Source organism: Parasteatoda tepidariorum, chromosome 3 (assembly GCF_982258835.1).
Source record: "Parasteatoda tepidariorum strain Cologne lab strain chromosome 3, Ptep-v5.0, whole genome shotgun sequence".
In the NCBI taxonomy this organism is placed as follows: Eukaryota; Metazoa; Arthropoda; class Arachnida; order Araneae; family Theridiidae; genus Parasteatoda; species Parasteatoda tepidariorum.
In genome coordinates, this window is record NC_141757.1 from 8,760,005 (window position 1) to 8,777,941 (window position 17,937).

At 27.4% G+C, this 17,937-nt stretch overlaps 1 protein-coding gene across 1 annotated transcript in view; it reads right to left on the reverse strand.

Annotated features, from left to right (window-relative positions):
• Window positions 1–7,190: 7,190 nt before the first annotated feature.
• Window positions 7,191–17,937, reverse strand: part of LOC139424856 (uncharacterized) — a 165,038-nt gene continuing 154,291 nt past the window's right edge. The window contains exon 18 of the mRNA XM_087158755.1: window positions 7,191–9,117. The gene's annotated coding sequence lies outside the window, so the exon portion shown is untranslated. The remainder of the gene's footprint in view (window positions 9,118–17,937) is intronic.

Sequence of the window (17,937 nt, forward strand, 5' to 3'; positions counted from 1 at the left end):
CTAAAAATTATTTTTAAATTTTGAGGATTTCCCCAAAGTGGGAATCAAATACTTTTTCCACTTATTTACTCTAAAATAAGTTTACGGTGAAAGTATTTTTAACAGTTTTTCATTGTAAAGCATATATTTTAGAATGTATAAAAATGTGTAATTTATATTAACCCTTCTTTCAAGAGAAGTTACAGTTTTCTATATAGTTAGAAATTCAATTGCAAGAGGGAGATAATTAATTTTAATATAGCTTCTTAAGTTTCTAATTCGAACATATTTGTGTTTTGTTAAAAATTTAGATAAAATTAAGGTATAATCAGTTTATTTTATCTATTTACTGCTGTCTGAAATGGATAAATCATAATATGCAGTGATGCTAAAAATATCTACAATATAACAGCGTGAAAAAATTACAAAAAAGTTTAATTAAAAAGATTATGTGACTTTTTAAACTCTGTTTTTGCTTTACTTAACATGCCAATATTTAATGAATTGTGTTTTATTGCAATTCTCAAAGTATCCTCTAAATGCTAATTTGTCAAATATATTATTCTTAATTAAGTGTTCTGTTATGCTTACTTGGCATCTAATTTTATAATCTTCTAAGCCTCTGCTTTAAATTTTGTATTTCAAGTTATCTGAAATAAATTTCTTTGTACAAACTTTTTTATTTTCCTATCGAATTGTTTTAAACAAACTGGTTTCGATGTCTTTCACCCGTTTGTGTCTCATTAGTGATTCAGCATATTTCGATATCTTTTTTGTTTCGTTCTTACTTAATATTAATTTGTTTGCGACAATTAATTTGTATACCTTTTTTACTTAATTTTTTTCAAGGAGTTTAAAAATATAATATCGAGGGCATGAACGTAAATTAAATTGGATTTTTTTGTTTGCCTTTTTTACTTACATCATCCACACACCCACACGCAACTGTCTGCTCTAAATAATACGAGCATGAAATGAGATAGCAAAACAAAACGTGTGGAGTTATTTAAATTGATATTCAAAAGTATTAGTTAATTGTGTTTTGAATTGACAATTTCAGTCATTTTTTAGGTACTATTTGAAACTGCAGCATATCATATAAAAGCACTAAAAGTAACATTAGTGCAATTTTAAATTGAAATAAAAAGGAGTTACGATCCTTAGAAATAGATATTAAATAGTTTCATAAGCAAATGAAGGGTCAAAATTACCTTTCAAACAAATCAAAAAAATCTTTTACCTCTTAAATTAAAAAAATTGTTTATTTTTAAATAATTTATTAATACTCAAATTATTTAAGAGATGATATGTTCCTTTCTAATGACAACGAAGTTTTTATTTTTATTTTGTCCAGTCATTTATTTATATTTTTTTAATTTATTTCTTATTTGTTTTTGTTTTATTAAATTTAATGCACAGGCTTAAAATTAAAGAAATCTGTCAAAACTTCACAAATAGTTTCGACTTTGGTTTAAAAATTTACTGAATAAATCTTAACATTCATTCCTTAATAAGCATTAATATTAATATTTAACAGTGTAGCTTCAGATTTCTTACTTTTCAACAGTAAATAATTAGATTTGATATTTCTTTAAACAAAATTATCACATATTTTAGATACTTACTTATTGCTTTGTTGGTTCTTTAAATACTCATCCTTTAGAACAAAGTGGGTCAGGTTATCCTTTATTAAGAAGTTTTGGCCTGGTTCCTCAACTCTTAAAAATTATTTATAAAACATATTTTTTAATTTGACAAAGTTTTCAATTTAAGTAAAAAATATTGATGTAAACAGGGGCAAATATAATAAGCTATTAGATAATTAATAATTTCCACTTTGAAATTTATTATGCTAAAAAATGTATAAATGAAAAACTGTGCAAACATTCCATAGGTTTTCCCTAACCACAAAGATGATTTAATAAAAACATTTGCTTACCTCCAAATGTGAAAAATTTATGTCTTCTTGATGTCCTTCGAAAATTTTGATATAGAAATTCGGAGTTAACGGATTCATGAGAAATTAGTTTGGATTAATAAAGCAACATAAAATCAATTACAATAACAATGTAAATTAAACAATTAGGTTAGTTGAAACATTACTCTAAAGCAGTGTTTCTTAACCTTTTTGGTATAATGGACCCCTTTTAAAATTTTTTAAGAAGTCACGGACCACCCCCCTGTGAAAAAAATAATTGCAAAAACCATCCATTATTAGAAAACATTTAATTTTATTATTTCAATGTTGTTGTTGTAGTTAATTTACGTCGCACTAGAGCTGCACAATGGGCTATTGGCGACTGTCTGGGAAACATCCATGAGGATGATCCGAAGACATGCCATCGCAATTTTGATCCTCTGCAGAGGGGATGGCACCCCTGCTTAGGTAGCCCAACGACCTGCCTTATTATTTTAATAGTATAAAAAATTTTTATAATTAAAATTTTTAATGTGAAGGTTGCTGCTGCTTTTCCTTAATTAACTAATTGAATTGGGGGATAGTTTTCGACAAAGCAACGCGCATATCATGTTCAACATTCAATCGATTTCGATGTTTTGTTTTTACTGCCACGAGTGTGGAAAATCCCGCTTCTCAAAGATACACAGTAGCAAACGGAATTATAGCTGTCATAGATCGCTTTGCAGGCAATGGGTAGGCTTCCAAACGTTTAAAAAATTAGGAGTAGTTAGTGGACCCCCAAAATATGACTCATGGACCCCTTAGGGGTTCATGAACCACAGGTTAAGAAACCCTGCTCTAAAGTATCGAAAATATTGTAAAACAAGATAAAAAATAATATAAAATAATAATAAATAAATTCTTTTTCCCGGATTTTTCCAGTTTTAACGCAGTATTAACCATTTCACGAATAAAAAAATAATTTTTTTTCTTCTATAAAAATTTTCTTTTTCACGGTGGTTAGAGCCATAGAGGCCTACTTTCGTCCGAGCTTGAAAATTATAGCTTAAACGCTTTAACTAGACACATAAATTTTCTTATATGTTAAATTTACTTTTCTTATGTGTTACTTTCATACTTTATTGTAACGCCTTACTTTTTTTGGAGCATTTAGTTTTCTTATGCACTACTTTTGCGTGTAACTTTTCTTATGTGCTACCTTTACGCTTGTATTTTTTTTACTCGCTACTTTTGCACATTGTTCTCCTACTTTCTCCACTCCATACTTTAATGCACTTTCTTTTACCTTTAATTTCACTCGTTTATTGTTCATGCTTTACTTATTGCCCGTTTATTTTTATTACGCATTAGTTGCGCGGTAACTTTTCTTATACCTTACTTTCACTTTTAAGAGTTGCTCGATTCTTCACTCCATACTTAACTATTTCCCTTATATTTTACTCGTTACTCTTCTCTATGCATTCCTTTTCATTTAGTGTCTACTGCACCCTATTTTAACGAGTGTTAGTCCCGCAATAGACTTGATCGTAAAGACACGATTCTCTGCAAAATACCGAAGTTAAGCATCACTGGCTGCTGTCAGCAAGCGGGTGGGTGACCACTTTGATCACCCTGCATAGGGAGTGCGGTATCAGAATTTTTCTACCTTAAAGTGTTCGCATGCAGGTCACCTGGATACCAAAGCTAAGGATCATATGTAAAATGAAAGTAATACAATGGGAAGTAAACGTGTAAGGCGTAGAAATAAAGCGCAAAACTGACATATGTTTAAAAAGTAGAAGTAACGTGTAAGAAAAGTAATGCGACATGTAAAACATGGAAGAATATGAGTTATGCATAAGATGAGTAACGCGCAAAATTTAATAACGTGTTAAAAGAAAGTTGAACATAGCATCTTTATGCGTAAGAAAAATAAACGCGTAAATGTAACGTATAAAAAGTTAGCTCGTAAAAATAACACATAAAAAAATTGAAATGATGTAGACGCTTAAAATTAACACATAAGTAAAGTTACAACAGAAAACCCTTAAATGTGACGCATGAAGAAAATTAAAGTGAATAAGGAGTAAAAATTGAAAAAAACGCATAAAATCAAAAAGAATATGAAAAATATTAAGTAAGGCATTAAATATAATACTGTGCAAAATTTGAAATAGCGCATAAGACAAAAAACACGTTTAAGTCACGCATGGGAAAAGTAATAATAATCCATAAAATGTGAAAGCGTAAAAACGAAACATAATGTAACACACAAAACTTAATTTCAAAAACGCAAAAGAAAATTAAATTCGTAAAAGAATGCACAAAGAAAAGTAATGCGCAAAATATAATAACTAAGGCCCGGATTTTGATGACATTTGCATTTTTGGACATTTTTTGTCTTTTAGAGCATTTTTTTAGATTTATAGGGCATTTTTCTTTAAATTTTGGGGCGTATTTTGCATTTTAATGCATTTTTTAAAGTTTTCTGTTAATTTTTTCCAATTTTTATTATTTTTTATCAATTTTCATTATTACACTGGCTTCCAAACAATGTGGAAAATCTATAGGATATTAACAGGTGAAGCAAAATCTTTTCAAATTGAAGAAGAATTGTCAGTAAGTGAGACTGTCTTTTTCAAGTACACAACTATAACATCAGTAGACGTTGAAAGAAGCTTCTGCAGGAATGAAAATTTACTTTCAGACAAGAGACGCTCGTTTACATTTCAAAAAACATTTAATAATCCAATGTAATTCTGATATTTAGAAATATTATGATATGGAAGTTGTTATATCCATCAAAGTTTCTATACAAAAAAAATATATTTTGGTGTCAATATATTTTCCTTTTTTTGTTATTTTAGGATATAAAACATATTTTTCAAACTTTAATGAACGTAGAACAAGTATTGCATTGCTTTATATTTTTTAAATGACTCATAATAATTTTAAAGAGCAAAACAATTTTTTAATTCAATATTTTTACTTTATTTAAGGCATTTTTTGCCCTTTTTAAGGGCATTAGTTGAGATTTTTTAGGTCATCAAAATCCGGGCTCTAATAATAACGCATGAAATTAAAAGCAACGTACAAGACAAGGATGCGCGCAAGAGTAGGTCAATCAAACATAAAAAGTATTTCACACGAGAAAAAAAAGTTCTTAAGAAAAGTAAACACCTAATGATAATAAAAACACGCGTAAATATATCGCATATGTTAAGTAACGTATGAGAAAAGAAAACGAGAAAAATTAAAAGTAACGTATAAAGAAATTAAACGTGTAAAAGTGTTGCATGAGGACAGCAACTCATAAATTATAATGAATATTGCGGGAAAAAAATGCATACAACATATGTAACAGTAGCGTAGATATTAAGTGTGTCATTGAGAAAGGAAAAGTATAAACAGAATAAATTAAGTTTTTAAAAAGCAAATTAATGTTAATCATAAAGCAAATTAACGAGCAAAAGAAATAATGCCTAGTCGCAATTTCTCGCACTTTATTTATTTTTGCGCGTTGACACGTTATCTGTTACTTATTCTTAAGCGATACTTATCTCGTGCGTTACGTTTAAGTGTTATATTTTCCAAATTTATACTTCTTATAAATTACTTCTTTTTCTTATGCACAATTTAACGCGTTTCATTTTCTTAAGTGTTACTTTTTCTTCACTAGTTTGTTCTTTCAAATTTACTATTGTCTTGGACTTTATTAAAATTTTATTGTACGTTCTATTATTCGTTTATGCCTTACTTTTCTTGTACGAGTCTTAGACGTTACTTTTCAGTTCTTACTTTTGTTATGCTTTACTTTGACTTGTTTTCTTTAAGTGACAGTTATATTTTTCGCCGTACTTTTTTGTGCGTTAGTCGGGTGTAAATTAAAGCATGAAAATATGAGTAACTTATTTTACGAGATATATTTTACTTTTCTCTATGCTTTACATTTACACGATTACTTTTATTGGTGTTAATTATCAATATGCAACAATTTAATTAAATGACATTTTTACATTAAAAGCTTGACTTCACGCGCTAATTATTGAGATGCTTTTTTATTTTACTCGATTTCTTCTCTTTACAAAAATAACTTCTATAAAACTATAGACAAAATATGGCTCTAATATAAGTTTGCTCTTTCATGCATTGATTTTAAGCTTTATTCTTTAAAACGTTACTTTTACTTGTTACACGCATTGCATGTTCTTATTTTACCAGTACTTTTACACGACGCTCTACTAAATTTTTAACTCCATATTTTAATGCTTGCCTTTACTTTTAATTTTACTAGTTTGTTTTTCTCACGCGTTACTTTACTTCTTAGTGTGTTAAGGCTAATTATGCCACAAGGCATAAATATACAGTAACGTATAAAATTAAAGAGAAAATGAAACACATTAGGTAAGGCATGAAATATAATATTGTGCGAAATTAAAGGTAACGAGTAAGAAAAAAAACATGTTTAAGCAACGCATAGGTAAAGTAAAAATAGCCCATGAAATGTAACCGAGTGAAAACGAAACAGAAAGAAATGTAACTCACAAAACGTAATGTTAAAAACGCATTAGAAGATTAAGCTCGTAAAAGTATGCATAGAGAAGAGTAATGCGTAAAATATAATAACTCATGAAATTAAAAGCAACGAGCAAGACAAGAAAGCGCTTAAAAATAACGAATAAATTAATCAAAACATTAAAAGTAAGGCAGACGAGAAAAAAAGAATAGTTCTTGAGAAACGTACACGTAAAGGTAATGCATAATAAACACGCGTAAATATATTGCATAGGATAAGTGAAAGTAACGCATGAGAAAAGTAAAAGGAGAAAAATTAAAAGTAACGTTTAAAGAAATTAAACGTGTAGAAATATTGCATGAGGAAAGCAACTCGTATATTATAATGAATATTGCGAGAAAAAAATGCATTCAATATATGTACCGTGTAAAAAGTAACGTATATATTAAGTGACTCATTGAGAAAGATAGAGTAAATTAAGTCAGAAAATTAATGTTAAGCAAATTGCGGCGCAAAAGAAATAATGCATACTTTACTTTTAAGCATAATCGCATTTTCTCGCTCTTTGATATGTTATCTGTTATTTATTCTTAAGCGATACTTGTCTTATGCGTTACGTTTTATATTTTCCGAATTTATTCTTATGAATTACATCAAATTTTTTTATGCGCTACTTTTTTCGTATGCTTTACTTATGCATAATTTCAGGAGTTACTTTTCTTTGAGTTTAATTTTACAAATTTACTACAGTCTTGCATTTAAAAAAAATTATAAGTTGTATTATTCGTTTGTGCCTTACTTTTCTTTCACGAGTGTACGCATCTCATGCGTTACTTCTAAGCTTTTACTTTTCTTATATTGCGAGTTACATTTTTGCCTTTCTTTTTTATGCATTAGTTGGGTGTAAATTGAAGCATGATAATATTCGTAGCTTATTTTAAAAGATATTTTTTCTCTATGCCTTACATTTACATGATTACTTTTATTGCGTGTTAATTGTCAAGATGCTACAATTTAATTATATGACATTTTTTACTTTTGGCGATTTTTATTTTAAAGGATAGACTTCACGCGTTAATTGAGATGCTTCGCTTTACAAAAAAACTTTTATATATCAATAGACAAAAAATGGCTATATATACGTTTACTCTTTAATGCTTTGCTTTTACTTGTTACACTCATTATAATTACTTATCTTACCAGTACTTTATACATGATGTTGTACTTCCTTTTAATTTTACTTACCTCATGCGTCTCCATTACAGATTATATTTTGAGCATTAATATTTGTAATTTGCGTGTTTACTCTTATTATGTGTGTTTTCACTTATCCCATTCATTATTTACTTTTTATAAGTTTCTTTTAATTTTGCCCGATATTATATATTACGCTTTACTTATCTTTATTCTCTCGCTAATTCACGAGTTGTTTATGTTTAAGCGTTTACTTCACTTAAGTCTGTTTAGCTTGTGTCTTATTGTTTCACTATTGTTTACAGGAACCATAATTTTCTAATAATTATTATACAGTTTGTTCAAGCATTTACTAGAATATTAGTATTTACCAAACTAATTGCCTGTTTAGAGTGCTACTTTTTACTTTGCAATAAGTGAATTTGTAACCAATGCTCAGATGTAATTACACAATGACTGAAATAGTATCTCTCTTTTCTAACTAAGCCAATTTTTTTAAAAATTTTATGCCATTTGATTGCCTCAATATAAGGGTCTGTTGACCTAGAATGGCAATTTATATTTTAATTTGCTTCTAATATTGCTGGTGCTTTAAATTTGTGCTTTTAATCCATACTTTAGGATCTGTTGAACTGGACTTTTCATGACATACATGACAGATATATTTGTCATGTTTTTTTAAAGATATAATATTCTGACTAATTGCAGATGGCTAATTTGGTTCAACAGTCTTGTTCGCCCGCAAAGTTTACGAGCTGTTGTCATATGACTTTTGTATTTTATGCACTTTATGTTCTTTACATGGTTGTAATTAACATTTACCCATGTGCCCTGAATTGGGGCAGGACGGGGTAAATATTTTCATCTCTTATCTAACTAAGCATGCTTACTTGTAATAAAGCAACAAAATGAGAAAGTGTATTTCAATTGAATTCTATCTTACAAAAATTATGTAAATTTTACTTCATAAAGCAATTAACTGAGATTTCGATAAAATTAAGATTCAGTTAAAAGTTTGCGATATGAATTTTTAATTGTATTTTAGTTTCAAGAATATAACATTTGTGTTTTACTCTTATTTTTAGAACCTTATTTCATGCTTTTGGGGGTAAAGAAAGATACACAGACGCCATACATTTTAATTACATTTGCAAGAATCAGCTGTAAAATATTTGAAAAATAAATTTACATTTAAATAAGATAACTTAGCAGACTTAACATATTTCAGTTCTTTTTATGTATACACGAAAGATATGCGATTACTTCATCAACTCGCTCAAATCTGTCCAGTGACTTGAATTGTTCGCCATCGTAACACTTGGAAATCCTTTCAGTTTCTTGAAGATCTTAAATTGTTCTTGCATAAATAGGAATAATTGCATAGGAGCCAATTTAAAGTACAATGGAGACTGTAACGGACACGACGAGGATGGTATAAGCTGAATCATAATGTACTATAATCTTCCAAATAGTTCTGCGACTTATCGATTTTAACAACCACTTCTACAAATCGATATCTTTTAAGATCCTGTAATAAAAAGTGCACTATTTAACCTCTTTATAACATGCTCTTACAAATTTTACTGTTAAACTATCAGTTCGAAATGTTTTTTTTTTAAAACTAAAACAATTTTTATTAAAGAGATGTAAATTTGTAGTTTATTATTATTTTTTTTTTGTCCGACTGAATGTAGTGAAGAGCATTATTACGCTTGTTCAAAGATCTAACGATTTTTGTTTGTTTAACTAATTATTCACCAAATTTAATTAGATATATTTTTTCTTTATGCGTGGCATTTTTATGTTTTTAAACCTAACATTTAATCCTTTTCCCTATATTTTACTTGTTACTTTTCATTTAGCGGTATCTAGTTAACCTCTACTTTTAAGTTTTATATTTTTCGCGTTTACTTTTTTAAAAACTACTTTAATTTTTCTTCTGTGTTACTATTAGAGTACGATTTTCTTACACATAACTATAACGCACAATACTTCTTTTTAATGCGCTATTGACTTTTATGTATTACTTTTCCGTACGCCTTACTTACCTTAAGAGTTACTTTTAATTTTATAATGCGTTATTTCTTCTTCTTTTGATATTTGTAACTTTAACGAGTTTCCTTATTTTGCACATTACTTTTAATTTCGAGATTTGCTTCGTTTCACGCTTTACTTTCATTTATGCTTGACTTCAATGCGTTTTCATTTTTCAGACGTCACTTTTACTCGTTACATTCCTTATATTAGGCGGACCGGAAAGTAGTTTTTCGGGGCATTAAATATTCGTTAGTTTTAAAAAGCAATTCGTTTCTTTTCGATCCGGCATTGAAAGCTTGCTGCTAACGAGGGTGAATACTTTATTGATTAAAAAGAAAATCTTCATAATAAATATCAAATGCACCAAAACTACGTTACTTTCCAGTCCCCCTTATATTTTAGGCTCTAATTCTCTTAATACTTTACTTTCTCTTATAATTTTTACTCCTTACTTATCTTAACTTTTCTTATTTTAAACAACATTTACTGTACATTTTTTCCTCTCTTTTATTTTATACGTCACATTTATACTCTTACTTTTCGATGAGCTTTCTTTTTATGCGTTTTTTTTTATGCAGTTTTCCATTTTCTTTAAGCTTTTCATTTCTTTAAGCTTTCCATTTCTTTAAGCTTTGCTTTCACGCTACGGCTTTTCTTTGACGTGTAATCTTAATTTTATGGATTATTTTTCTTTATTTGGTACTTTTACGCGTTTTACCTTTTAATGCGTTACTTTTTTCTTATAATATGCATTATAATTTACGCGATGTTTTTTAATGTGTTACTTTTACGCAATTATTTCTCATATACGATTTTTTACTCGTTGCTTTTCTCTATGCGAATGAGTTATTTTTATACGTTTCATTGTTACGTAACTTTCAAACGTTATTACTTAACTTTGTTGCGTGTTATTAAATTTTGTGAATTCCTTTTTTTCATGCGTTACGTTTTTTCTGCATTATTTTTTACTTTCCTTCCGCATTACTTTAAGTGTTATTTAATTTTATGAATTACTTTTCTTTATGCGTTGCATTTAGACATTAAATACTTTCACATAACTTATCTTAAGTTTAAATTTACTTTTTTTATGTGTTATTTATTTATACGCGTATACTTCTTTATACTTCTTCAAGCGTTAATTTTTATGCCTTATTTTACAAGATCTATGTATGCATTTTATCTTATGTGTTTCTTTTTATTTAGAGTTGCATTTACGCCTTGACTTTCTTTACTTTATTATGCCTTAATTTTAAGCGTTGCTCCTTTTCATTCTTTTCTCCACACTTTATATTTTACGCGTTACTCTTCTTTATAGTTACGCATTTACTTTCCTTACGTGTCTCTTACGCGTTATGATTTAATACGAATTAATTTTTTTTAAATTCGTAACATTTACTTTTCTTCTAAGTTACTTTTAAATTTGCGTTAATTCATTTTATGCGTTTTTTTCTTTATGCATTATTATTGTTTTCTTTTCTCATTACTTTTACGTGTTGCTTTTAATTATTTGCGCTATCCTTTACTCTACATTTTACTAGAATTTTTTTCCTTTATGACGCATATTTACACTTATCGTCCTAAGTGTTACTTTTTGTCCATTTTTTTTAAACGTTAATTTTTTTTAATTTAATTTATAAACACTATCAACATTATATTTTATTTTTCTTATGCTCTATTTTTTCGCCTTTCCTCACGCATTTATTTTTCACACCCATAATAAAGTTATGTTTAACTTTTACACTTTATTGTAGTTAGCACGTTGCTTTTATACTTAACTTAAAGCGTTTTTTCTTCTTCTTATACACGACTTTTACTTTTGTACGAATTGTTTTTAACTTATTTGCTTTTATTACGTGTTACTTTTATGCACTGCATTTATTCGTTTCTACGTGTATTCTATTATAAATTTACGCATTATTATATTTTACGTTTGTTTACTACGTCAATTACTTTTGTTTCATTTTCTTATGCAATACTTTTAAACATTGCTTTACTAGTTTACGCAATTCTTTACTGTACATTTTAAGGTTTTTTTTTCCTTTATGCACTATATTTAAGTTTCTCCTCTTCTTAAGCGTTACTTTTTCACGCTTACTTTCTATGCATTATGTTTACACGTTAAATTTGTTTTTTGTTTTTTACTTAATTTACACACTATCTGCTTTATATTTTATTCTCTTATGCACTATTTTTAATTTAATTAAGCGTTAATTTTTGGTCTCTCCTTACGTATTTATTTTTCTCGCGCATAAAACGTTTTGTTTAGCTTTTACAATTAATTGTATTTTGCACGTCGCTTTGATACATTACTTAAAACGAATGTTTTTTTTGCTTCTACATGACTTTTACTTTTCTTATGTGTTACCTTTAGGGGCTACATTTACTCGTTTCGGCGTTTATTCTATTAATAAATTTACGCTTTCTTTTCTAAATGCATTGCTTTTGATTACTTTTCTTGCGCAGTTCTTTTATTCATTTACGCTATACTTTACTGTACATTTTACGGGTCTTTATAAGCTATATTTACACATCTGATCTTCTTAAACGATACTTTTTTATGCACTATTTTTACTCGTTAAATTTGTTTTTTACTTAATTAACACACTATCTACTTCATATATAATTTTTCTTAAGCGTTAATTTTTCGCATTTCCTCACGCATTTATTTTATTTTATGCATAAAAAGTTATGTTTAACTTTTAAAATTTATTGTACTTTACACGTTTTTTTTTTCTTTACTTAAAGCGGTTTGTTTTTTGATACTTTACTTTTGCGCATTGCTATAACTTCTGGATGGCTTTAACTTTAATGCGCCACATTTATACTTTTATTAAATTTACTCCTTATTATATTTCAGGCTTTTTTTTCTTTATGTAATACTTTTGTTTCCTTTTCTAATCATTAATTTAAGCATTGTTTTTATTTATTTCGCTATACTTCACCATACATTTTATGGTATTTTTTCCTTATGCCCTATATTTACGCTTCTTCTCTTCTTAAGCGTTTATTTTTCATGTTTAATTTTTTTGTGCATTATTTTTAATCGCTAAATTTATATTTTTTTACTTAAATAACGCACTACCTACTTTCTACTATTTTGGACATAACTCTTATACATTACTCAAAGCGTTTTTTCTTCTTGTACATAGCTGACATTTTTATGCGCTGCTTTTATTTCTTCGTTTTTTATGCGCCACATTTACTCGTTTCTACGTTTATTTAATACTAAATTTACTCCTTATTATAATTTACGTTTTCTTTTTCTTTATGTAATACTTTTGTTTCCTTTTTTTATAATTAAATTTACGCATTGCTTTTATTTATATCGCTAACCTTTACCGTACATTTTGCGTTTTTATTTTTTTTACGCCCTATATTTACGATTCTCCTCTTCTAAAGCGTTTTTTTTTCACGTTTACTTTTTTATGCATTATTTTTCCCGCTATATTACGTTTTTTTTTCTTCATGTCATACTTTTGTTTCCTTTTCTTATAATTAATTTTACGCATTGCTTTTATTTATATCGCTATCCTTTACCGTACATTTTACGTTTTTATTTTCTTTACGCCCTATATTTACGCTTCTCTGCTTCTTAAGCGTTTTTTTTTCACGTTTACTTTTTTATGCATTATTTTTCCCGCTATATTTGATTTTTTTACTTAATTAACACAATATCTGCTTTATATTTATTTTTTCTGCGCATAAAAAGTTATGTTTAATTTTACATTTTATTGTATTTTGGACATAGTTTTTACACATACTCGAAGCGTTTTTTCTTCTCGTACATGGCTGACATTTTTATGCGCTGCTTTTATTTCTTCGTTTTTTTATGCGCCACATTTACTCCTTTCTACGTTTATTTAATACTAAATTTACTCCTTATTATAATTTACGTTTTTTTTTCTTCATGTCATACTTTTGTTTTCTTTCTTATAATTAATTTTACGCATTGCTTTTATTTATATCGCTATCCTTTACCGTACATTTTACGTTTTTACTTTTTTACGCCCTATATTTACGCTTCTCCTCTTCTTAAGCGTTTTTTTTTCACGTTTACTTTTTCATGCATTATTTTTCAAGCTATATTTGTTTTTTTTTTTTACTTAATTAACACAATATTTACTTTATATTTTATTTTTCTTTATGAGTTATTTTTTCGCCTGTCTTCACGCATTTATTTTTCTTGCGCATAAAAAGTTATGTTTAATTTTACATTTTATTGTATTTTGGACATAGCTTTTACACATACTCGAAGCGTTTTTTTTTCTTGTACATGGCTGACATTTTCATGCACTGCTTTTATTTCTTCGTTTTTTTATGAGCCACATTTACTCCTTTCTACGTCTATTTAATACTAAATTTACTCCTTATTATAATTTACGTTTTTTTTTCTTCATGTCATACTTTTGTTTTCCTTTCTTATAATTAATTTTACGCATTGCTTTTATTTATATCGCTATCCTTTACCGTACATTTTACGTTTTTACTTTTTTACGCCCTATATTTACGCTTCTCCTCTTCTTAAGCGTTTTTTTTCACGTTTACTTTTTTATGCATTATTTTTCCCTCTATATTTGTTTTTTTTTACTTAACACAATATCTACTTTTTATTTATTTTTTTATGAGTTATTTTTTCGCCTGTCTTCACGCATTTATTTTTCTTGCGCATAAAAAGTTATGTTTAATTTTACATTTTATTGTATTTTGGACACAGCTTTTATACTTTACTCGAAGCGTTTTCTCCTCTTGTACATGGCTGACATTTTTATGCGCTGCTTTTATTTCTTCGTTTTTTTATGCGCCACATTTACTCTTTTCTACGTTTATTTAATACTAAATTTACTCCCTATTATAATTTACGTTTTTTTTCCTCCATGTCATACTTTTGTTTCCTTTTCTTATAATTAATTTTACGCATTGCTTTTATTTATCTTTCATTCATTATCTTTCATTGCTTTTCTTTACGCCCTATATTTACGCTTCTCCTCTTCTAAAGCGTTTTTTTTTCACGTTTACTTTTTTATGCATTATTTTTCCCGCTATATTTGATTTTTTTTACTTAATTAACACAATATCTACTTTATATTTAATTTTTTCGCCTGTCTTCACACATTTATTTTTTCTGCGCATAAAAAGTTATGTTTAATTTTACATTTTATTGTATTTTGGACATAGCTTTTATAATTTACTCGAAGCGTTTTTTCAACTTGTACATGACTGACATTTTTATGCCCTGCTTTTATTTCTTCGTTTTTTTTATGCGCCACATTTACTCGTTTCTACGTTTATTTAATACTAAATTTACTCCTTATTATAATTTCCTTTTTTTTTTCCTTTATATAATATTTTTGTTTCCTTTTCTTATAATTAATTTTACCCATTGCTTTTATTTATAACACTATCCTTTACCGTACATTTTACGTTTTTTATTTTTTCGCCCAATATTTTCGCTTCTCCTCTTCTTAAGCGTTTTTTTTTCACGTTTACTTTTTTATGCATTATTTTTCCCGCTATATTTGTTTTTTTTACTTAATTAACACAATATCTATTTTATATATTTTTTTTTTTATGAGTTATTTTTTCGCCTGTCTTCACGCATTTATTTTTCTTGCGCATAAAAAGTTATGTTTAATTTTACATTTTATTGTATTTTGGGCATAGCTTTTATACTTTACTCGAAGCGTTTTCTCTTCTTGTACTTGGCTGACATTTTTATGAGCTGTTTTTATTTCTTCGTTTTTTTATGCGCCACATTTACACGTTTATTTAATACTAAATTTACTCCTTATTATAATTTACGTTTTTTTTCTTCATGTCATACTTTTGTTTCCTCTTCTTAATAATTAATTTTACGCATTGCTTTTATTTATATCGCTATCCTTTACCGTACATTTTACGTTTTTATTTTCTTTACGCCCTATATTTACGTTTCTCTTATTCTTAAGCGTTTTTGTTTTCACGTTTACTTTTTTATGCATTATTTTTCCCGCTATATTTGATTTTTTTACTTAATTAACACAATATCTACTTTATATATTTTTTTTTTATGAGTTATTTTTTCGCCTGTCTTCACACATTTATTTTTTCTGCGCATAAAAAGTTATGTTTAATTTTCCATTTTATTGTATTTTGGACATAGCTTTTATACTTTACTCGAAGCGTTTTTTCCTCTTGTACATGGCTGACATTTTTATGCGCTGCTTTTATTTCTTCGTTTTTTTATGCGCCACATTTACTCCTTTCTACGTTTATTTAATACTAAATTTACTCCTTATTATAATTTACGTTTTTTTTTCTTCATGTCATACTTTTGTTTCCTTTTCTTATAATTAATTTTACGCATTGCTTTTATTTATATCGCTATCCTTTACCGTACATTTTACGTTATTATTTTCTTTACGCCCTATATTTACGCTTCTCTTATTCTTAAGCGTTTTTGTTTTCACGTTAACTTTTTTATGCATTATTTTTCCCGCTATATTTGATTTTTTTACTTAATTAACACAATATCTATTTTATATATATATTTTTTTTTATGAGTTATTTTTTCGCCTGTCTTCACGCATTTATTTTTCTTGCGCATAAAAAGTTATGTTTAATTTTAAATTTTTTTGTATTTTGGACATAGCTTTTATACTTACTCAAAGCGTTTTTTCTTCTTGTACATGGCTGACATTTTTATGCGCCACATTTACTCGTTTCTACGTTTATTTAATACTAAATTTACTCCTTATTATAATTTACGTTTTTTTTTCTTTATGTCATACTTTTGTTTCCTTTTCTTATAATTAATTTTCCGCATTGCTTTTATTTATATCGCAAACCTTTACCGTACATTTTACGTTTTTATTTTTTTTACGCCCTATATTTACGCTTCTCCTCTTCTTAAGCGTTTTTTTTTTCACGTTTAATTTTTTATGCATTATTTTTTCCGCTATATTTGTTTTTTTTTTTTTTTTTACATAATTAACACAATATCTACCTTATATTTTATTTTTTTATGAGTTATTTTTTCGCCTGTCTTCACGCATTTATTTTTCTTGCGCATAAAAAGTTATCTTTAATTTTACATTTTATTGTATTTTGGACATAGGTTTTATACTTTACTCGAAGCGTTTTTTCTTCTGTAAATGGCTGACATTTTTATGAGCTGCTTTTATTTCTTCGTTTTTTTATGCGTCACATTTACTTGTTTCTACGTTTATTTAACACTAAATTTACTCCTTATTATAATTTACGTTTTTTTTTCTTCATGTCATACTTTTGTTTCCTTTTCTTATAATTAATTTTACGCATTGCTTTTATTTATATCGCTAACCTTTACCATACATTTTACGTTTTTATTTTTTTAGGCCCTATATTTACGCTTCTCTTCTTCTTAAGCGTTTTTTTTTCACGTTTACTTATTCATGCATTAATTTTCCCGCTATATATATATTTTTTTTTTTTTACTTAATTAACACAATATCTACTTTATATTTTATTTTTCTTTATGAGTTATTTTTTCGCCTGTCTTCACGCATTTATTTTTCTTGCGCATAAAAAGTTATGTTTAATTTTACATTTTATTGTATTTTCGACATAGCTTTTACACATACTCGAAGCGTTTTTTCTTTTTGTACATGGCTGACATTTTTATGCGCTGCTTTTATTTCTTCGTTTTTTTATGCGCCACATTTAATCGTTTCTACGTTTATTTAATACTAAATTTGCTCCTTATTATAATTTACGTTTTTTTTTCTTCATGTCATACTTTTGTTTCCTTTTCTTATAATTAATTTTACGCATTGCTTTTATTTATATCGCTATCCTTTACCGTACATTTTACGTTTTTATTTTTTTTACTCCCTATATTTACGTTCTCCTCTTCTTAAGCGTTTTTTTTTCACGTTTACTTTTTCATGCATTATTTTTTCCGCTATATTTGTTTTTTTTTTTTACATAATTGACACAATATCTACTTAAATTTTATTTTTTTTATGAGTTATTTTTTCGCCTGTCTTCAAGCATTTATTTTTCTTGCGCATAAAAAGTTATGTTTAATTTTTCATTTTATTGTATTTTGGACATAGCTTTTATACTTACTCAAAGCGTTTTTTCTTCTTGTACATGGCTGACATTTTTATGCGCCACATTTACTCGTTTCTACGTTTATTTAATACTAAATTTACTCCTTATTATAATTTACGTTTTTTTTTCTTCATGTCATACTTTTGTTTCCTTTTCTTATAATTAATTTTCCGCATTGCTTTTATTTATATCGCTAACCTTTACCGTACATTTTACGTTTTTATTTTTTTTACGCCCTATA